General features: G+C 46.6%; 1 protein-coding gene and 1 long non-coding RNA gene across 5 annotated transcripts in view; one reads left to right on the top strand and one right to left on the bottom strand.

Moving 5' to 3' along the window:
• The window catches only part of INF2 (inverted formin 2), a 40,325-nt gene extending 25,722 nt beyond the window's left edge, over positions 1-14,603 (bottom strand). Inside the window, exons 1-2 of one of the 4 annotated variants that reach the window (XM_084520291.1) lie at positions 13,124-13,350; positions 11,894-12,118 (exon numbers count right to left, since the gene is read on the bottom strand). The gene's annotated coding sequence lies outside the window, so the exon portion shown is untranslated. Of the gene's footprint in view, positions 1-3,762; positions 4,076-11,893; positions 12,119-12,814; positions 12,834-13,123; positions 13,351-14,508 lie in introns of those variants that run through there. The other 3 variants (XM_084520289.1, XM_084520292.1, XM_084520290.1) reach the window with 3 other exon arrangements.
• A 2,725-nt stretch (positions 14,604-17,328) lies between these two features.
• On the top strand, positions 17,329-21,153 carry LOC311438164. Its single transcript, XR_014693953.1, has 2 exons — positions 17,329-17,383; positions 20,678-21,153. It is a non-coding gene; the product is annotated as an uncharacterized lncRNA (long non-coding RNA).
• Positions 21,154-22,301: the final 1,148 nt, after the last annotated feature.

The raw sequence follows: 22,301 nt of genomic DNA, 5'->3' as shown, positions 1-22,301 counted from the left end.
TTTCTGAAAACTAAACTAAACCACTGCAACAGGAGACAGGAAATACTGACAGAGCATCCTGTTTACCAGTGGATTTGTTCTAAATTATCCTTTCCTCCCCACCTGCTCCATACAGATGTGAACAGATGAGAAACAAACCCAGGCAGGTAAATCTCAAAACAATAATGGCTTGTGCTGTTATGCACTAAGCTGAACAAATTTGGTTGATTAAACATGCTTTCCCACAGAGAGCGTGCCCTTTTTTGTGGGGAAGAAAAAAAAAAAAGACTACTCATGTATGTAACCACAAAAAGTGAATAAAATAAATAGGAGCTGTACTATATAAAGGAAAGGAAATAAATATGGAGACCGCAGCACAATTCTGCAGATGGTGTGATAAATCTGTTTACAAACAGAGATATGAGTGATATATTATGAATGCAGCATCTTTGCCTGTTTTCCATGAAGCACAGTGCTGTGATGCTGCTCAGCTACATCCTTACAGGGCTGCTGGTTTCACCTTTTATCTCTGACCACAGGAGCTTATTAGCAGGTAGGTGATCACAGCAGAGTGAGCCAGATAAGAGATTAAAATGGAGAGCATCTATTTGGCTGTGTCAGGGAGGCAATTTAGATTGTGCTGGCTGAGGAAAGTAAAGCCCCCTAACAAAAGAGACAAGGGCTAGACCCAAATACAATGAATACACCTTGCCTCCTGCCTACAGAGGGGCGTGAGGAGCTTTTTGAGCTGCTGCTGAGGCCACAGGGGAGGCTGCAGTGGTGGAAGCGATGCGCTCAGCCTGTGTCTGGCCATGCTTGCAGCACCCAAGCCCTCCCCAGCTACATCCTGAGCATGGGTGCTGGGTGCTGCTCCCTCGGACACGTCCTGATGCTGAACCTGTGCTTCCTGCAGTGGGGACAGCCACCACTCAACAGCCACTGGAATACATGCAACACCCTCCTGATCTTGCTTCTCATCCTCCGAGGATGGTTAGGCCTTATATGGAATGACACCTGGAGAAAAAGGACTGTAAAAATACTCCCGAGCAGCCAAATTTAAGGAGACACCATTGTGAAACATACGGATATCATAAGTGCTCATCCCCTTGCACCCAGCCACAGCAGCACTGGGGTTCATGGTGCTGTCTGGATCATTGGGTTTGCAAAGCTGCGATGCTCTCTGCACCCATCCAGCCCAGACTTTTAAACTTTCCTCCTCCTTTCTTTTTGAATCAGATGCTTCCCTGCAGCATTGCGTGCCCCTCTTTCCTCTGAGTAGAAGCAGCTCCTAGGGAGATGACATCTGTAGGGGATAAATCAGGGCACGTCAATACTTTCTCCATCCTTTGAAGTTGCGGAGCACAGAGCTGCACAGCACAGCTTTCTGTCTCAATTATTACGTGCCTCCAGGGTGACGTGGATCACAGCAAGGACCTGGGAGACGTGACAAGGGGAATTTCTTTGGGCAGCTCTGTATAGCTGGATGAAAAGGAAAAGGACAAAAATTATGGTCAAAGCCACTCTGATTTTTTGGCAGCAGACCCAGTGCCCATGCTGCTGGACAGAAGGACGCAAGGAGGGTCAGCAGCTGCCTGCTGCTCTTTGAGGAGGGTTGAGCCACCCCAACCCCATGTACTGCCTTCGTTGCCTTGCAGCCCTTCACGTCTCTCAATGAGGCTGCTGCTGCACACACTTGGCCCCTAAGAAAAGCTCTTTTAGGAGTGCTCAGCCCCTCCCTCCCTTCTGTGCCTGTTCCTGGCACTGGGAAGGCTGATCTGCTTGGCTGCCTGCTAATGATAGGTTTTGCTTCTGGGTACTTCCAGTTTTCACTCTGCTGCTGGGAATGTGCAGAGCCTTTGTATTTTGCAACATGTCAGACTGCTCAGTCAGTAAAAAGAAACAACATCCTGGCTTTGCGCTTTCCAAAAACACTTCAGAAAACCTGAAGGGTTTGTTCCTCCTCTCTTCTTGCTTTCATTTCCACTGTTGTGTTTTCCCGTGCAGTGTCTGAACAGCTCGGCACACGCAGACTAATGAGATCACCCTCCCACACACCCAAAGAGGGGGGCAACTCCATTTTAGACACCAATCTGACCCTCATGTGAGCCCACTGCTGTTGGCAGGAACCAAGGGTGGGCTCACACGAGTGTCAGATTGGTGTCTAAATTAAGCATTCTGGTGGGAAACTGAGACAGAGGCAAAGTTTGCCCAACAGAGCACAGCAAAACTTGCTGAGACCCAGGCTGGGCACTCCAACCACCCACTGCTGGTTATGGCTAGAAAAGGACAGAGCAGCCTCAGCTGCCTACAGATCTACACATTCTTTATCCCCACCTGTATCAGAGGCATGAATGAGTGATTTATGATAAAAATAATGAAAAGGGTTTGGAATGAGTACCCAGTCCTTCTCTGCCCTACTGAAGAAGTTAACGGGCAGGAGTGGGGCCACGCATCAGCTGGAGGTGGCACAAAGGTTGCAGTGGCTTTTTCCATCAGCAAACACCCAGAGATGGATTTCAGAGCATAAACAAAAAGGACTGGGTTCATACTGGTATAAATATGTATGTATTATGCTAGCATAGCTTATTCTTGCACATCGAAAGAGCGTGTTGTACTCATTCAGTCTCACCCACCAACATTAGGATGCTGTGTACCAGTGCAGCTTCTCTCTCCTGGGCAAATATAAGAAATGATATTGTGTGACATCTCATACAAGTGGTAAATCTGTCCATTCCGAATGTTTTGGCAGTGGTGGGGTTAAACCAGGATTAACTACACTGGTAAAAATAATCACCTGTGCCTTTTTCCTCCCCAGTAAACAAACAAGTAAATAAATCATTAGGCTGCTGCAGGAACCACATACAAATCAATCTAAAGTGAGATGCTCAAGGATGTTTATGTTAGGATCTTCAGTGTGATCTAAAACCTTATTTATATTTAAAGATTTTTCTAGCTTAGCTTTAAATGGGTTTAAAAACCCTCTTACTTACAACAGTAACACTGCGTGAAGACACTTGATAAAGGATTTTCCCTAACCCGGTAAGCCAGGTTTAAATGAAATCAGTGCATAAATCAGACTCTCACATCAGAAATGACTGCTGCCACCGAGGAAACATGGCCAAAAGCAACATGTGAGTCTCCCCTATCTGCCAAACCGATTTAAAAAGATTTCTACAGCAGATGAGAGCCATGCAGCACCCTTGCACAGTACCACAGGTCCTTGGAGGAGCCACAGATTTAGGGTCAGAGGGCTGCCACGTGTTAGCCAGCACTCATCCCACACACAGAAGATGTCAGCTCCCGCCTGCACTAGGTAAAAACCACAGCACAGTACCACCGCCAGCTAAAGGGACTGTAAATCCCGTACCCTGGTCTTATTGGGCTTCCTCATGGTATCCCAACTGCAGTCCAGGTCCCACAGAAACCCTAACGGGACGTACCACAGGTCTGTGGCTGCCTGCTCCAGCACACGCACTCTGGCAGGGGCAGCACCTCCACGCACCCCCGCAGCTGCGGTGCCAGCATCGTTTGGCATTTTTGGATGCAATTTATGAGGATGATTTGGGGGGGGGGGGTCACGTGAGAACCAGAAACTGTTACCCAGCAACATGGAAAGTGCGGTAGTAACTTTCTAAGATTCTCACAGTTCCCTCGCAGTGGGAAGCTGTCACGCAAACAGATACTACAAGAGCCAAAAAGCTTCTTTTATTGCCTTTTTTTTTTTTTTTTTTTTCCTAAACACCTCCACAGGAAGCCAAGAGGACAGAAAAAATGAATCCCTACCTTGGAGCTGAAGCCAAATTATTCTCCCGTCTCCCTCGCACAGAAGAATCCTCTCCAAATAGCCGTGCGAGTGCTCACTTCCCAATCCAGCTCATTTTCTCCTTCTCTGCCAAGCAACCCTCAGTCAATAAAGTCCAAATCCCTGAACGAGTCACTGTCTGCAAATCTTATGCTACAAGAAGTTCAACAGGATGTCAGCATTTAATAATATGCAAACACCAGCCTTCTGAATGGTGCAAGCAAATAACGTTTCTGTAGCCACCAGGGAAGGCATTTGCATGTCATTTGTCACCCACTTCATTCACCCTGTGCTGGCCACTGCTAGGGCACTACGTATGGGAAGGTGGGAGGCTCGTGCATCTACCAGTGGCCGCAGTCCCTGGGCTCTTAACAAAACAGCCCTGATGTGGGGTGACTCAGAGCAGGGAAATGATCTGGCAAAGGAAACGGAGCAAACAAACCAAAAAAAAAAAAAGAACAAAAAAGGCAAGAAAACTAAAAAAGAGGAAGAAAGTTGGCTAGGGTGGGATGGAGAGGGTGGGGGCGGCACCTTGCCTCAGCCCTGCTGTTTTTTTTGGCTTCAAGGCCTTGTAGCATCAGGCTTTACACTGCAAGCTTTCCAAGCTGTCTGAAACGCTGGCAGGGCCAGGATTGCTTAAAACACTTAAAACAAGGGCAATGTCAGACAGGGCTGCACACTTAGGTCAGCAGCTCGGAGAAGGGCACCACAGCAAACAAGGGGTCTCCATGGCAGGATGCAATTTCAGGAATCCTGGGCATCCCTAGGTCCCCCTGCACCTCATCCCAGCCTGGCCTTTAGGGGCCAAGAAGGCTGTGAGGATTTTAAAAGATCCTTTAAACAGAAAACATCTTTGCGCTTTTCTGTTTTTCTTGGGGAGACTAGCTTGTGAAGCACGGCTGTGAAATGGCTCCATTCGTCCTCTCGGGAGGTGCTAACTCAAAGTCAGCTATTACCAAATTGTGAATATTTCAACAGGGCCCATGTTGGCAGAGACCTTCTACCTGGCTCGTGACAGCCATTAGACCTCGAATGCTGTTTTTTTTTTTTCTTGCTGCGCAAGGCCTCCAACCTGAATAAATCACAAGGTGGAGCTTGCAGTAAGAAGTTTACTGCCTTAATGGGGAAACTCAATACTTGAGTACATGAGCATCAATTCCGACTGCACCAGAAATACACTGATCTGCTTGTCCTTTGGCCCCAAATTCAGTTAGCTTTTAAGAGAAGGATTTGCCTCTGTGCTTTCTAACTAAGGCAGTTTTATAATGATAGAATCATAAAATCATTTAGGTTGCAACAGATCTCTCAGATCACCTGGTCCAACCATTAACCCATCACTGCCAAGCCTACCACTAAACCATGTCACTAAGCACCAATCTACACATTTCTGAAGACCTCCAGGGATGGTGACTCAACCATTTCCCTGGGCAGCATATTCCAATACTTCACAACCCTTTCGGTGAAGAAATTTCTCCTAAGATCCAACCTAAACCTACCCTGGTGCAACTTGAGTCCATTTCCCCTCATCTTATCACTTGGTGTTTGGGAGATGAGACAGACCCCTGCCTTGCTATTGCCTCCTTTAAGGTAATCGTAAAGTTTGATAAGGTCTCCTCTGAGCCTCCTCTTCTCCAGACTAAACAACCCTGGTTCCCTCAGCTGCTCCTCACAGGACTTGTGGTCCAGGCCCTCCACCAGCTTCGTAGCCCTTCTCTGGATATGCTCCATGGCCTTGATGTCCTTGTAGTGAGTGAGGGGTATGAGTTTCACCATAACAATTCAATGCTGAGGGAAATGACTGCACAGTTCTCCGTCCTGCTGTAGAAAGCACTATGATCTGAGGTAAACTTTCATTTATGGTGGATTTTACATCAGCAAACAAATTTCACTTTGCTGTGTACTCCTGAAGTGTAATTCCCAAGGCCTCAGAAGACCGGTTGCTAACCTGGTTCTTGGAGCAGGTTTGGGGGGAAATAAGAGAATCAAGAGAAAAAAAATACTGCAAATAAAGGATTGTTGACGTTGCAAATTCCAGTTCTGGCAGCAAGTGGAAGGAATTTAAAGGGCTATCAGCTCCCATCAGGTTTTATCTGAACCCAGGATCTGCGAGATATGCCAGAAATGTTTGTGGTCTTGGACAGGCTGCATCATCTCCCACATTAAAAAAAAAAAAAAAAAAAAAAAAAAAAAGAGAGAAAAAGAGAAAAAATGAAAAAAAAAGAGCAGAAGCATTGAAATCAGGCTAAAAAGCACAAAAACAGCTCCAGGGCTGCAATGTCTCTCTGCAGGCCTATCAGCACGTGAACAGATGAGAAAAATGAGCAGGTTTGGATGGTGGCTCCTGCTTCCAGCTTATGCATCACGAGATCAGGAGGAGATGAGGGCATCTTCAGGGGCTTCTCTGCTCGCACAATGGGTCCATGAAGCACAGGAATCCAATTAAATAGAAAATAACACACCCCACTTGCCCCTTAGAAATTGATTATTCCTCCGTATAGCAACCAGTGTCTTCTCACTGCTCCATGCTCATGTGACCAACCAGTTCTTGTGCCAGCAACTTTTCTTGGAAGTTGTTTCAAGGATTTTTGGAATGTGGATATGCAGCTCATTTCTGGAGGTTTGCTGCGATAGTTCCTTTTAGTTGATCCTGGCTGGAGCTTATAATCCACTAGGCAATCACTAACTGCCCACACAGCCAGCAGTCACGGTGCAATATTCACTTCTACTGCTCGCTGGGTAGTGCGGCCCCTGTGGAGCCAGTGAAGGCAGGTGAACGAGCACATGGATATGGGATCTGCAGGGAAAAGCTAGGGTACCAGGTTAAATTATCCAGACTTCTTCAACAGTCCTTCATTCATCTGAGAACAGAACTGTGGGTTAAGCAACCAGAGTGACTGATGTCAAAGCGCTGAAAGTGCATGTAAGGGGGTCTGGCCATGTGAGGACATACAAATTTATGAGGAGAGCCCAATCTTACCCCTGCCCACAGGGAAAGGAAGGGCCTGTCCTATGCACAATGCTCCCATGCCAAGGGGCAGGCAGGAAGGTCCAGAAGAGCTGTGGGGAGTGGACGGGGTGGAACGGTGATGTTCTTCCCATGTAAACCCAGGGCTTTGCTCCCTCCTTTGGGAGCAAGAACATCTCAGCACCCTCAGGAAGTCGTGGGGAGCTGCAAAGCTGCCTGATGGCTCTTCTGCTTGCTTAATTTTTTTTCATCAGAGAATGAGGAGGAGATTTTACCTATAGAAGTTTCTGACACTCCCTAGCCCTCTTGTCACAGACCTCTGACTGCCTTTCTGCTAAATACATTCACTGAAGTTGATGCTGGGGGAGAGAAAAAAAAGGCCTTTTGAAGTAGTCTTTATCTGATGGATGCTTTGGATAATGAAAATAAAAGACGCTGCTCCTGCCAGCTCTTGCATATTTCCTGGAACATTGTATTTAATGGGGACAGATCTGCTTTAAACATCTAAAGCATTAAATCCACAGCTCTTTTGGTAGGAAGTTTCTATAACAAAAAACATCCTGTTTTGGGGAGGGTGCTTCCAGCCAGGGAAGAACCATGAACAGCTACGAAATATCTGCTTTCACTGGACAAGAGATGACAACATTTTCTGGAAAAAAAAACACAACTTAAAAATCCCCCCACACCAAAAAGCCCTGCATCAGCAGTTCTACCCAGAGCAAAGGGTACAACCTCACGCATGGGTCTCTAAAGGATGTATGTGCTCTCACTGGCTCTCTATTGAGTTTATTTATCTTGCATACCTGCATTACGCAGTGCCAGGAGGCGTACTCGCATGAGGAAGAAGGTCTGCAGGCAGGGAAGAGCTCTTCCAGAAGAGCTGGTATAAAGCAAGAGGTCCACAGAGGAAAGGGTTGGATGCAGAAGGCTGCACGTACTGCTAAGCTAAAGAGCTATGGCAAGGTTTGAGGACAGCCCTGATGAAGAAAGCTACTGGGACAGCAGAAGGGTTCTTTAGGAGGCAGCCTTCTTCCAGCTGCTCCCCAAATAGGCTGCAAACCCAACTCCCTCCTATTGAGATTAGCTTTTCCATTGCAGCTGCTGATGAACCATTTAGCTGGCATCTTACCGAGAGAACAGCCCGAGAGCAAACATCCTGAACGCTATTGTTCAGATAAGGCTGGTGGTAGCCAGGACTCCTAATGGCACAGGCAGGTGCTTATCGCACACATTAAGGAGATCGGACCCAGATACTTGGCTGAGAGCTGGTACGACTCTGGATGTTACTAAGAGCAACCAGAGAACAGGCCTGATTGTTAATTCAAAAAGTTAAGCATTTGAGGCATTTAAAATAAATTCTTGCAGAGAGCAAAGGACTGGCTTAGCATTATTTCAAAACTAATCCACTCCAAAGATGCCTTCAGACTATTTTCTCCACTGCTGAGTGAAAAAGTTTGACGTCCCTCTTTTATAATGCAGTAATCCCAGCATATTGAGTGGCTTAACCCTTTGCTTTGCTACAGCATCAGCTGAGGAACTAATGCTGTCACTCCTAAAAACTCTTATTCCAACTCTAACCCACAGTCTTATAATTAATGTGAAGGGATTTTAATATGCTACAACCACCTGGAGGTTTACAGTGAGATATCCTCATGCTGGGGACAAAATGGCCCCACCATGTATTTTAACGTAATAACATAACCAGTTTTAATATAAATGCAGGGTATCTTAACATTTTCATATCTTTTAGCTTTTCTCACACAATAACCTGAAACACTTCAGAAACAAGGTGTTGATACTGTTTTTCTTTCTTCACGAAGAAAAGCGTTCAGTCATACCCGTGAGTTTGCAGTCCAAGGAGCTGCACTGCTTCAGCTGAGAACGGGGCTGTCACTGACTTTCAAGAGAAAAATCACTGTATTTATCTTGTAACTAAATATAAAACTAATATTAGGATATCATTTTATATGTGATTCATCTCTACACATATGGTTTGCTCCAGCACTTGCTTACAAGTATTATCAGAGCACGGGTTTGGGAAACGTAGGCTTGTAAAACAATTCAGCTTTGTGCTAGTCCTTTCTCTGACCTTCCTCCCAGCTAAACAGAGGCCACGTTTAGGGCCTGGAATTGGTTGTGTAGGGTCAGTGCATTTCCAGTAACAGAAATTATAAAAAAAAAACAAAAACAAAAACCAAAACCCAGAATTTATCCCCAGGCTTCTGAAAGATGCCTCAGGACTGGATAAACACAAAATAACTCATGAATATTGGACAGCTTGTTCTGAAATTTGGAACTACTGTGCATAAACAGCACACAGAGCCAAGCAGGCTGGGAAGCAGCCGGCAGAGGAAGCAGCCCAGCAGCTCGGCCAGGCTTCGGGTGCAGGCTACTTGGGGAGCTGAGTGCCACATCGCCGTGATGTAAAGCAGAGGGGAAACAAGTCATTAAAACACAGCAGGGAATAGAAATATTTGCTCCCCAGCTCACCTTCATGGCAGGTTCAACTTTGCACTGTTTGTCACAAAAGTCAAGAACAAGACATACTCACGAACACTTTATAAATCGCAGAGCCCGCTGCTGGGTAAATTCTGCAACCCCCATTTGCTTTTTCCATGCAAACATTTTTGCTCGGGCTAGGCGTATATTTGCTTTACTGCAATGTGCATGTGGATGAAAGTTTGAAAGTTAAGCTGACCAACCCCAAAGGATTTTTTTTTAAATAGCAGAAGTAATTAATCTCCTTCAGGGAATGAACCAGCCCTTCCTGAGCTAGAGGTGCACAAAGGAGATCGCAGCCACCTCCCAGGGCAGGAGGAAGGGTTACATACTCCGACATCGTGGCGGCAGCAGGACTCACAGCTGTGCTGGGCAAAGGGGGCAAAACCCCAGAGCAATCCCTTCCCATGCATAGCAGCTGCTGCTGCCCCTCATCGTGAGCCCTTTTGTAGCGAGAACCATCCTTTCATCTGGGTGAAATACCTTGAGCTGGGCCAGGTGGTGGGAAAGGAGTTGATCCACCATGGCTTGGATTCTGGGAGGGCTGCGGGAGGAAAACTATCATTCCCAAAAAGCAGCGACCTCATGCTGTGGGGACTTCTGTTTCCAGCCAGAGCTTCCATCAGAAGATAACGCTAATGCTTCGCTCGCTGCTTGCAGCAAACACGGCGCAATGACTTAACGGAAAGGCAGGATGATGAGACGCAGACAGTTGCCAGATAGAAGAAACCAGCACAACAGAAGCAGCGCAGAGATAGCTGCCTTATTAAAAATAATGCGATTTAACTGACATCGTGGAGGGTAACAGCTATTCCTTAGCTGCGTCAACACAAACAGACCTAAAGACCAAAGCTGACAATAAATAAAGAGAAACAATGCCATCCTCTTCCACTGCCTCGGGCAGGGGATGCAGGGCTGCTGCAGCCTCCCTGTCTGTATCCCCATTGCTGGCTGGGGATTTGCTCACTATGTGCCCTAAAACAGGGCATGTCCCTGCCACAGAGCTGGGCAGGGAGCAGACCCCACGACCCTCCAAGCCTCCCCGGGGCTGGGAGGACAGGCGCCTCTCCCCCTGCTGCGTCGGACCCACACACGGTTAAAATTGTAAATGTTTTCCATTTTAAAGAAGAACTAAATTTAGAGATTTTATGGTTTCATGGTGCCTCCTTTCCCACACTTTCCTGGAGCTATCCCAGCACGCTGCAAATTCCCCTGCTGTCCCTGCTTGTTAAAACGTGACTCAGCTCTCCCAGCTGGAAGCGTGATGAGCCACGCGGCACCAAGGTGGCCATCGGCAGCGTCCTGCTTTGATTTCAGCATTCACCATCATTTCAGGACAGCAGAGGCAACAGAAGGCTTTGGATGTTGGATGTGGGGAGAAATCAGTGCCACTGAAGCCATGGGTGTGCTGCGAGCAGCTATACAACCTATCGACTGGAGTTTCTCCTAGCACAAAGGATTGACTAAGGATACCTGCACAACAGGCTCTAATGGAGCTGCAGTGCAAAGAGCAAATTCTCCCTCTGTCTTTAAACATTTCCCTGAATTAGTACCTTTTACACTTCAGCCAAGGCAAAATAATGGTCATGGTAAGAAAAAGAAATGGGATGTCAATGCAAAATAGCACCACCTTGTGACATATAACCATAACCAGACTATAACCATACCAAGTTGAACATTGCACCCTCCCAACAAGATTTGGCAGTTATTAATCTGCCTTATTTTTTTATTTATTTTTTTTATTGGACACAGTGCTGGAACAAAGTCCCTTCTGAACTGAGATGCTACTTTTAGGGCATTTAAAACATTTTGGAATCAGCTGAGTGACTCAAATTCTGGGACTAAAATTCCAACCACTGAATCTCAGTCCCTCCTGCTGGCTTTGCCAGGTCTCCTTTATCAGCTCAGGAGGTTTCCCAGAGCACCTTGAAAATGCTCAGAGCCTTCTGCAAACATTATCGCTTGCTTAAGGTTTTCATTGATCTGTGGCTTCAGTATTTCCAGCACTTTGAAATGTCAGCATGGGTATCAAACTACTAGAAACAGCTGAATCCATGAATGACACTGGCTGGTTACATCAAATAGAAAAAATCATCACGCTGTTTAATATGGACCTTCTCTCAAAGCTTGCTGCAGATGCGAAAGGTTGTGTTGATAAAACTGCAGCAAACATACACCTGCCACACTGTACAAACACTTACTTTTAACTGCAGCAACTCCTGCACATCACAGGCTATGACTCAGTGGCTCATGAATTCCACACACCCTCTGCCTATTTGTTTCTACATTCAATTCCACAAAATCAGCTCCTTGTCTACCACTGACGACATCTGGTAGCAATTATAAGGCTTGTCTGTTGCTCACTGGTGATTTTTTTCCTAGGAAAAGAGAACCAGGTGATACGCAGCCTTGGCTAAGATCCTTACTGAGAAGTGCCACGAACATAATGACCCCGCACCTAGGCTCGCAGCAGCCCTATCAGCAAGAAACCAGCCTCTGTTCCTAACAAAACAAAGCCAAAGCTTTGGACAAAGCCAAGGCTCAAAATTTGACCTAGTTTTCTTCCTTCTCCCAATTTGGTCTTAGCATCTTGGTTGAGAGCCTGGGGCTGAAGAGCTTTCGGCGTAATGAAATAGGGAACTGCTTGCCTGCTCTGTTGCAGTACTTTCGCTCCCACTGCTGCATGTGCAATGCTGAGAAACTGGAACAATCTTGGTGGATAATGCTGAAAGGATTATAATGTATTAGGTCCGAAGCACCTAGTCACTCTCACGCCGACGCGCTGAGCTTACTGGGGAACCTCCCTCCTGCACACAGGGCATCGTGGTGCAAGGCTGTACCGAGCTCCTGCTAAATACTTGGCTCATTTTCGCCTAGTTAGATAAAAAGCAATGCACAATGTTAACACAGGGAACAGGGATAACTCCTTATGATGTCCTATCTACCCGCTACGGCATTTTGCACTGAGCGGAGCTGGATTTGTTCCGAGCCACTGCATGATCCTACAAGTTGACTTTGTTGATTCAGTGGGTGCTGCTTTCTCTGAATCATTATTGATAGACATTATTGCAAACACTAAGAGCAAGGATATTCGACTGGGAGTTAAATCTGAGCTCCGATACGAGCCTGGAGTTTGACTGAAGTTCCCCCAGCTGCTTCAGCTCTACAAATATTGTTCACTGCCTGATCACTGCATTGTGTTGCCACCCACTGCCCAGTTACTCCCATCTTCTGCTCGTGGCTGGTTACGGTACAATGGCAGGATTAAAAACCCCTTGTCAATGGAATAATCGCTGCAGGAAAAAAATAATTGAAGACATAGAAGTAAATGGTGGGGAAAGAGGGACAAAATGCAACTTAGTTTGCTTTGATAAGGACAATTTTCTACTCGGTTGCTTCGAGAAATCTACCAGGCATATCAGGTACACAGAAAGGGGTAGAGTTCAGCTTTCAGCACCTCTGAAGCACAGCCGCTTGCTGCACAGCTCGCAGTGAAACGGGAGGCAAGCCACAGAGGATGAAAATCTGTAATAAATAGGGTACAGGTCTAAAAGGAGAGGACTACTCACATGGATGAAGGGATCAGTCTGAGTTTGGCGGGGTCACTACTGGGAGTGAGGAAGACCCTGTCCCACCCCACATCTCCTTTCATGACACTTCCACAGGAAGAAGCAAGTGAGAGAAAGCTGGGAGGAGACTGCGCCAGCACAGAGCATGGGGATGTGATGCAAAAGTGGGATTAATGGGAGGGCAGGGTAAAATCAGCTCTGACAGCAGAATACAGAGGTCGGGTGGGCACTCAGCAATGAAACACCTCGTTTCCCACTCCCATCACAGGACAGTAAGAGCCCAAGGAGGAGGTTTATTGCAATGCCTACCAGGTGAGGGATCTATTTCTCGGTGAGGAGTCGAAGCAGAAGAGGCACCCGACAGCTCTGCTCAACCATGGGGTAGCCGGTGAGCAGACGCGTGGCACAGGACTGCTGGGGATCAGCAGGAGCTGGAGCCTGCTTTACGAAAGCAGACGGCAAGTTCTGGCCTGCTTGGCATTGCGCAGCAGAGAGAAAAGCAAGCAACTGCTGTTTCTACATGGGTATGAAGAAAAATGAGAACAAGAGAGAGAGAACTGAGCAACTGAGCGCAAATATGAAGTTAGGGAAGGATGGATATTGGAAGAAATTGTATAATATCTGTTCATCAAGTTCAGAAACTTCCCCTTCTTGGGAGATGGGGGACAAATGAATTACGGCAGCGTGCAATAAGGCATCATATCATTGAGCATGTAGATTTGCTGACCTGCCAGGTCCCTTCCTGTCCCACATTCAGATGATCTCTTTACACAGTGGGCCCCGTACACTGCTTGCATTTTTGAAGCAAAAATTCTTGGCCAGCAGCCTAGAGCAGGATTATTAACTTATAACAGCACACACACAAAAAATTACAAGGGCTCATAGCTGCCGGCAACTCCCCTCCGCCACCTCAACTTTGGCAGCCGCTGAGTGGAAAAACCAAGCTGAAGTGGCTGGGGGAGAAATGGGATTTCTGGCCAGCGGCCCTAAATCCCAAGCAAGTTCAGTAGGACAAGAGCAACCTTCCTGCAGCTCTGCTGACTCCAACTTTTCTTTTTCACTGACTTAGGCCAGAAGTTTCCTCGCAGGCTGCCTGGGTGCGTTTCGCAGCCTGCAGGGTGTTTACTCAGAGAAATTCCCCAGCCTGAGGAATCTGAGGAAGGCAATGTGCGGGGAGGGAGGGGGTCACAGCCTCCAGTTTTGGGGTACTTGGGCAGGATCGGTGCACCCAAGCCCTCCTCTCCCGACCCCAAGCCCTGGAATTCAGCCCCCAGCACTGATGTCGCAAGAAGCCCCTCCATCACTGCGGAGCCACCGAGCAAAAAAAAAGGGGGGATGAGGGACGGGAGGAGCACGCAAGAAAACCGGGAAGGACTCGGGACACCTCCTCCAAAACCAGGAGAAGGCTGCAAAAATACAAACCCTGCACGCTCGGCCGGCAGCTCCCAGCACGGCAAGCCCGCAGCCCCCCACCCTTCACCAGCCGCCCCCCCCCATCCCTCTTTACACCCACGCCCCGTCCCACGGTGTCCCGCATCCCTTATCCCGCATCCCTCATCCCATGTCCCGCATCCCGCATCCCACCTGCCCGCCGCCCTGTCGCACCCGCAGCCCGCAGCGGCGCCCACGCGTGTCCCCCCCCCGCCTCCTCCGGCAGCCTCCGCAGCCTCCCCCCCGTCTTCCCCCGGCCTCACCGCGGCCGCGGAGCCTCCAGCGGAGCCCGCAGCCTCCGGGCTCTGCCCGCCCGAGGCTGCCGCGCCCCGTTCCGGGGCGGGGCGGGGGCGGCGGCGGTGGGGAAGGGAAAGGAAAGCGGGGGGGAAGTTTCTGAGCTCTGAGCATCCTCCCCCCGAGCCCAGCCCAGCTTCAGGAGGGGCTGGGGTTGGGGTTTTGGGGGGAGTGGGGTCCCCTCGGGCAGGGGATGCGCGCTGCGGTCCATGTCACTGAAGGGCTCTGATTGGGTTGGGTGGAAAGAGGGGATGGGGGGGTTATTTGTTACAGAGAGGTTTGGCTTTAGGGGTAGAGGGTGAAACTGTGGAGCTAAGCCTCCTGTTAGCAGCCGGGTGGGGACAGTTCGGTGGAAAAGTTTGTTTCCCATTGCGGGTCGGGGTGCTCTCCCCTCCGGTCACTCCCCTCCGTGTTCAGGCAGAGCCCTGCTGCCGTGCTGGGCTTGGCCATCCGAGGAGAAAAACCAGCAGGAAAAATCCTGGAAGGGGGGAGAAGGGGAGAGCTAACGTGGAAATCCTGCTAAAGTGTTTTTGCAAGGGCTGCTGCGAGCTGAGAGCCGAGCCTCACGCCGCTGAGTGCGATTACGGGAGACTGGAGGGTAGTTACAGGGTAGGAACACGGCGATGAGCATCTCAGAGGCTTCAAATTGGAAAATGAGACCTGAGATTTTACCGGTTGCTCGTAAAACACTGCTTTGTTTCTAGTGAGAGAGGAGAGAAATGGGAGAAGACGGCGTCTGTCAGGGATGGCAGCTAACCGGCACGGCTCCTCAGTTATTCTTCTACTCAAAAGAAACGTTTCTAACCGGTGTCTTATGCAATACCCAGATGCGTACATAATTTGTTGTACAAATCTACGTGGCAGGAAAAATGGATGTGTCCCCTGAAATCTCTCTCTGAGGATATAAACCTGATTTTGAAAGATCTATCTGTTGTTTAGGAAATACTCAGCGTCTTCTGCTGCTGTTGTTGTTTTTGCTTCAGCCAATTTCCCTTCTCTGCATGTTTTTGCTACTTCAGTGTGAGAAGAGGCACAGGGAAGCCAAATCTTTCATACTCAAGCCCACTTTTCATTTCTTTTGCCTCTGTTCCTCCCAGGACTGCCCTGGCACATGAGCGGGGTTGGCCGCATGGGAGGCAGCAGGGAAGCCTCTGTGCTGTATGCAGGAGACGTGCTGCTCACCATGGCCTTGTACCCTGGGTGGGTAAAAGACAAGGGGTATTGTTCCCCTTCCTCCATGCGTCACTGCTTTACTCATCCTTGCTCTCATGCTTGACACTTGACAGTCATGCTTCCTTGTTTGAGCACGGGGGGACAATGTTCATGGCACTAAAAATCGATTACGGATGATAAATTAAAACCACGGAGCCTCTCACCATCACGTAGAAGTGAAGAGCAAAGGCAAGAGAAGGAGAGAAAATGAATTTCTGTGGAAATGCCCCTTGTTTCCACCACAATCACTTTTGACCAAAGCAGATATGAGTGTGGGGGCGAGCAGCAGGCACACAAATGCTCCTTTGTTGGGATAAAGCCGTGCTGTGCATGTGTGTCCGGGGGTGCAGATGTGGTGGGGATGCGGGACCTGTGCCTGCACTGTGCTTTGCTCCTTGAAACCTCACATCCTCAAAAAGCAAGCTGAGATTTCCCTGGGTTCCTTATCTCCTGCTTGGAGAAGGTGTGAGCAGCAAAGGTGCTGTTGTATATCTCTATTGCTGCTTTCATTTGGTCTTATTGCTGCCAATTATATACCAAACATGCAAAGTCCACCACATGGACCAAGTTCCCCTTTGGTTACACCAAAGATGCTCCATGACCATTGTTCCCTTCTAATTCTGGCTGTTTTTTTTTTTTTTTTTTTTTTTTTTTTTTTTTTTTTTTCTTCTTCTTTTTTTTTCCCTTTGGCTTGGGTGAAAAAGCTGATGGCACACACCTGGTCCTGGCAGGGAGGGAAGCCCTGGCTGGGTGCCTCCATAGTGGGGCTACCCCTTGTTTCTCTGTCCCACAGCAAAAAGGATTGGAAGGATCAAGAGAAATGCTGCAGCAGCTGGAAGGCTCAGGGGGATTGTTGCCCTGGATGGACTGAGCTCTTAAAAATCATTTTTTTCAGTGGAGCAAAGTACTGCCCAAACTCTCTCAGCCTTTACTGCTCTGTATTTACATTATCTTCATCAACATTTGGATGACTTTTTTGTTATTATTATTATTATTATTTTTCCTTTCTCTTGATCTGTTTCTTCCTACTGTTCTGGGATCCACGTCATCTTCCTGGTATATTACTTAATGCCCTGCCCCTCAGGAGTGCTGAAACATTTGGGGTTTCTGATCTGAAGGCAGGATTGCAGAAGAGCTCAGGAATGCATGTGAGACGTGAATGTTTGTGCAGACATTCCTCTTCCTAACAATTAGCTGGGGTTTAGATAGAGATCTGCCATGCCGAGAATGTCATTACTGCACAGCTGCAGGAATTGTAGTCCCAAGGTCTCATGACAAGAGCTGTTTTTGTGTTTGTCCCTGCTTGGATTAAAGCAGAACTCATTTCCAGCAGCAGTCGAGGTTAAGAGCATGTGCTGCACAGAAGCGTTTTTGGATCTATTTGTTCCTTCACTTCAGCCCTTTGCAATGCTTACAGCGAAGGTCACAGCGCAGAAGAAAAGGGCTTTCTGGTTTTGAGTTGCAAAGCGGTAGCAGCGGTTGAATTTTCCTGAGGGAGGGGCCCCAGGAGAGTTTCGAGACTCAAAGATGATGATATTATCTGCAATATCAAGCACACAATAATCTTTGTGTTTTAGTGTTCCCGGAGCCACAGGAGATTAAGTAAGGAGACTGGGGAGCAATGTAGCGTTGGTAAGTCAATAACAGTGCATACATACATGAGGATTTAGGCACACATTTTCAGAGGTTGTAATGGGAGGAAGATTAAAAAAAAGAACATTTAGGAAGCCTAGAAACACAGAATGGGTGAAATGCCTCAGATTGGGTAATTTAGATAACAATCTGATGATGTCCCATTATATAACACAGCTAAGCACAGACAATTTTTCTAAGGTGTTTTCAGTCACTCTGCCTGATATTTTGTTTTGTTAGACGTGGTGCTTGGAGAATGAGAGAGCCCTTTGTTTCATAAGGGCTCATTTGCTCCCATTGCCTCGTCCCCACTTGATAGGATTTTTTTTTTCTTTATGTGCCATCATGTTTATTTCCACAGCAACAGTGATTACATCTCAAACGTGGTATCAAAGGGGCTAAAAGCTTCCAGAACAGAGGTCCACTGCAGTTAAAGAAGAGGCTAAAGCCTCCTTCTCCTCACCCCCCGATTTCCACATAACACATGTAATCTCAGTTTAGTGCATTATATGGGATTAATGAATGTGTTTTCTGATTAATGGAATTTTTAAAGCTCTGTAGTCCTGGTGCTGATGTATTCAGGCACACTGATCTCCTCAAAGCATGGACAAACAGGTCACCATTTTTTAACTGATACAGCTCTGGCTGCCCTATAAATCTGCCTTACTCAGGGTGTCTGATGCTCATTTAGGTACAGCAAAACCACTTTCTGTCACTTGCCTTGGACAAGGGACTGGTTACAAACTCAGGAGAGAACATTTACAGGCAGTTTACCCACATATCTTGTTCACTGATGGGATGCCCATTTGTCAGCCAAACTGTGGGTACAGGTGATGTGTCCCTGCCCCTACCTCATAGCCAGGCTGTGTGAAGATTTATCGGCCTGCCAGAGCTTGGAAATGTTTCCTGCTCTGGTAGGAAAGCCTTCTGCTTTTATGTCTGGCTGGCTGGAGTGCAGGTTCTCGCTGCTAATAACTCAGCCAGGAGTGTCCTTTGAAATGCTGCAGGTAATTCTCTCTAAGTTCCAGAATGGGGAATTTAAAGTGGAACAAATGCTGAGAAGGGGAATGACGGTGGTGTTTTACAGCATGAGATTAAAAGACCTTGGCTGATAGAGTGTAACAAAATGAGGGCTGAGAGGGGATGTGATCATCTCAAAGCGTTTCAGGAGAGGTGTCAGTGCCACGCAGGAACAAAATCCCCCCAGCTGTTCAAGCCTGTGAACTGCACTGGCACGAGAACAAATGGGTGTTAATGAGAAACGAACGCATTTACACTGGAGATGGGAAAAGGTTCTTTAATGGTCAGAAAAGTGATATTTCTGTCAGGAGATGAAAGGCCAAAAATCCTAGGCTGAGTTAAAAGGGAGTTTCATTGCTGTATGAAAAGCAATTGATGAGGGGGTTGCCTGCAGTTGCAGAAGCCAGTTTCAGCAACCACTGAGGGTTTTGGTCCTAAATCCTCCTTTCCTTTTACTTACAAATCTTTCTGTATCCTGCAGGAATGAAGAAAGGCTATGATATACATGTACATTTTTTGCCCTCTCATTTTGGGTGGTGACCGAGGAGAGCTGCTCTTACCACATGGGGTGGGGTGCTTTTCCATAGGTCTCCCATCCTACGGTTCCCTCCTTGTTCCTCAATAACACGTTGGGATGAGCCTACATCTCATGTCTTTGTTGTGGTTCGCCGGTGGCTTCCTTTCTCCCTTTGTATACTGTCTTCATGGTGTAGTTCATGCACGTTGAGACAGAAGGTGGTTGGTCCTTTGGAGGAGCAAACTGCAGCCATAGGGAGAAAGAGCATCCACCTTAAAATGTGTGTTACAACAGCTACCTATAGCCAAGTTACTACATTAATGACACAGCTCCAGTCTCTTTGCACTCCCCAGAATACTGGAGCTGCAGATTTGGCAAAAAGAATTTTATGTTTCTGGGAAAAGGTTTTTGCAAAGGGTTGGGCCCTACATGTTGTTGGGCTGGATCCAGCACAGCGCAGTACAGTTATTTAGCGTCTTCTCCAGCAAAAGAGTTCAGAATCTCAGAGAAACCTAGTAGAAGAGATGTTCAAGACAGGTGATAACTGGAGGTTATTCTCCACATAGCATGACATTAAGCAGTGAAATGCCTTGCTGCAGGATGTTGCAGATGTCAAAACTCATTGAAGACCAATTCACAGAAGAAAAACAGACTGAGGATTATTAAGATACAACCTGTGGCTCTGGAAGTCTCTAAGCTGCAAAATGCTGGAGGCTGGAGAGGTATTTTGGGTGGGTATCATTACATGCTGTACTTAGACAGGACTAGCAAGTGTGAGGCATCTGGTTTGGCTACTTGCAGAGGCTAAATGTGGGGCTAGTTGGATGGAAAGTTTGGTGTGGCCCAGTACAGCTCCTTTTATTTCTCTGAGCTTTCTTCCAGCCTGCTCAGCATGGGTGGAAGTAGCCCTCCACCATCTGCAGGGCCTGTCTCACTATCCATTCTTCAATATAATGTCTGCAAAAGGCTGTTTTACTGCTTCCCTCAAAGGTCTTTCTTCTGGTTTTGAGCAAGGCATGAGATTTTGTTGTTGTTGTTGTGAGGGACAGTTTGGTGCTAGCAGTGACTTAGCTGGGTTGCCTGAGCTGGTGGAAGGATGTGCCATGGCAGGGGAAGGCATGGCAAGTCCTAAAGGAGAAGGAACCCCAGCCTCACTGTTCCCACTATCCTAGCTTTCTGAGAAGCAGCATGTTCTGTATGTAAAGTATCAACATGGTACTGAATTTCATGCTCAGTTTTGATAAATAAAATCTGTGTTCTAAGCAAAGGCACCTAGACAGAGCCCCTTTGTGAGAGGGAGACTTAGGCCTAGTGTGTGTTTTTGGGAGAAATGCAGAATTCATTTTGGGGAGGGAAACTGATACAAACAGCAGGCCATTTTCCTTTACAAAGGCTCTCTTTCAAAGCTGGTGCACACAGCAGAACAACGGCTGACTCCATAATCTGTACTCAACAATAGCTTAGAATATTTGTTAATTTGGCTATTGTACATGCATACATCATGCCTGGGTGTAAATAAAAAGGGCCATGGTTGGATCCGGTGTGCAGATACAGTCAGGCTGTTTCCTGTTGCCATCCTGACTGCAAGGAAATGCTAATTTTGTGTCTGCCTTCTCCTGAGCAAGCTGTCCACCTAGCTACTGAGGCCAAAGTGTTTCAGTTTCAAGCCCAGCAGCAACGAAACAACAACAACAAAAGGCATCATTTTAGAGGAAAATTCTTTATTGATTCCAAACTTGTCTTTCCTATCCCTGTAGGAAATTCCTTGGCAGAATTCCTGTGCTGTTTATAACCAACAGGCAAGCAGTCCAAGAAGAACTTGGTCTTCACGGGTAACTTGAACTCCATGCTACAGTAAATTTAGAGACTAACTTTTACACTTCTATTCCCTGTGTAAAAGGGGGAAAATGCAACTTCCAAAGCCCATCCTTAGATGCCTGAGATGTTCCAACAACAGAACAGCAGCATCTGCTTAAGTACATGGGGCAGTGTGGTCTGCAGATTAGTTCTTGATAAGTTGTCAACAAAGCTCTGTAGGAATGTAAAACATATTTGCTCAGTTTGTTTTGTGGTTACGCTTATAATGCAAAGAAAATTTGGGTTGCTGTACTGGAAACACAGAAAATTGCTGGCTTAAGGCACAATGTGTTTGTAATGTAAACATCTGAGCCTTTGTTCAAATAACTGGATGTAACTGAGAACAAAGCAACCAGAGTGAGACTCTTGCAAATCATCAGTTGTTTTACTGGGTGATTTTTTTTTTTTGCTTGGACATTTTGATCACTTTCAGTCCTTTGATTGGCATTAAGCAAGAGCTTTTGCAATGGTAGTTGTCAGAGCTTGGCGTGAATGACTTGTCTTCTATGTAAATCACACAGCATAATGACACATAAACGTTCTCTAATAACTTAAAGTTTTGGTATGTTTCAGCATTCAGGCCAAGTACAGAGGTCTGTTCCAACAGGAGAGCTGGTGACATATATGACTCAGTACACTGCATCACCTCTAAGTACATAAACACTTGACTACCATCAGCATTTACTCTGAGGCATTGTAGTGCTTCTATAAATTGACTGTTTTTTTGGAGGACTCACCAGCCAAGTCTTTCAGGATGGGGATATGAATGTGTAGGCTTCAAACTGTCCTGGAAAAAATGGTACACAAAAATAACAGAGGAATAAAGTAGTGGTCAAAGGTTCAAATATAAAAAAAGGAACAATCACGCAACCTATAAAAGGAAACCACTTTCATGTATTAATAACAGGTTAAAACACAGGAAGAAAAAAGTTTTCACAACTTTCAGTTGTTGAACTAATAAACTTCTATAGATATATATGCTGGGTTCCTTTTCAGTGTATTCATAAATGATCTGGAAGAGGAGTGAGTAAAGAAGTGACAGCACTTCCTGATGATACAGAGTTTACTGAGAATAATAAAAATTAAAACTGACAGTAGAGAATAACAGAAGGATCTTGTAATGCTTATTGGCTGAATGGTAAAATAGCAGATGCAATTCATGTACTTAAGGAAAAAAACAATCCTAACCATGCACAGTGGTGAGGTCTAAAATTAGCTACTGCCACTCGGAAAGAAGAGCTTAGACTCATCACGTATAACCCTATGAAAATGTCAACTCAATGTTCAGAAGAGAGAAAATGGCAAATCAGATGTTAGGTATTGTTCAAACAGGAAGAAAGCTCAAAAGCGAAAACATAATAAGCTACTCTAGAAACATTTTTCACTCACACCTGTGAAGCTGCACACCCAGAGCAGCGCATGCAGTTCTTAACTCTGTTACTGAAAATAATTAAGTTGAAGTAGAAAGGATATGGAGAAAGGCAACAACAATGGCAAAATGAATAAGACTGTTTCTACATGAGA

The sequence above is a fragment of the Aythya ferina genome (genome assembly GCF_964211825.1).
Source record: "Aythya ferina genome assembly, chromosome: 5".
Classification (NCBI taxonomy): domain Eukaryota; kingdom Metazoa; phylum Chordata; class Aves; order Anseriformes; family Anatidae; genus Aythya; species Aythya ferina.
The sequence above is the reverse complement of the archived record's forward strand: the minus strand, read 5'-3'. Positions and strand labels throughout refer to the sequence as shown.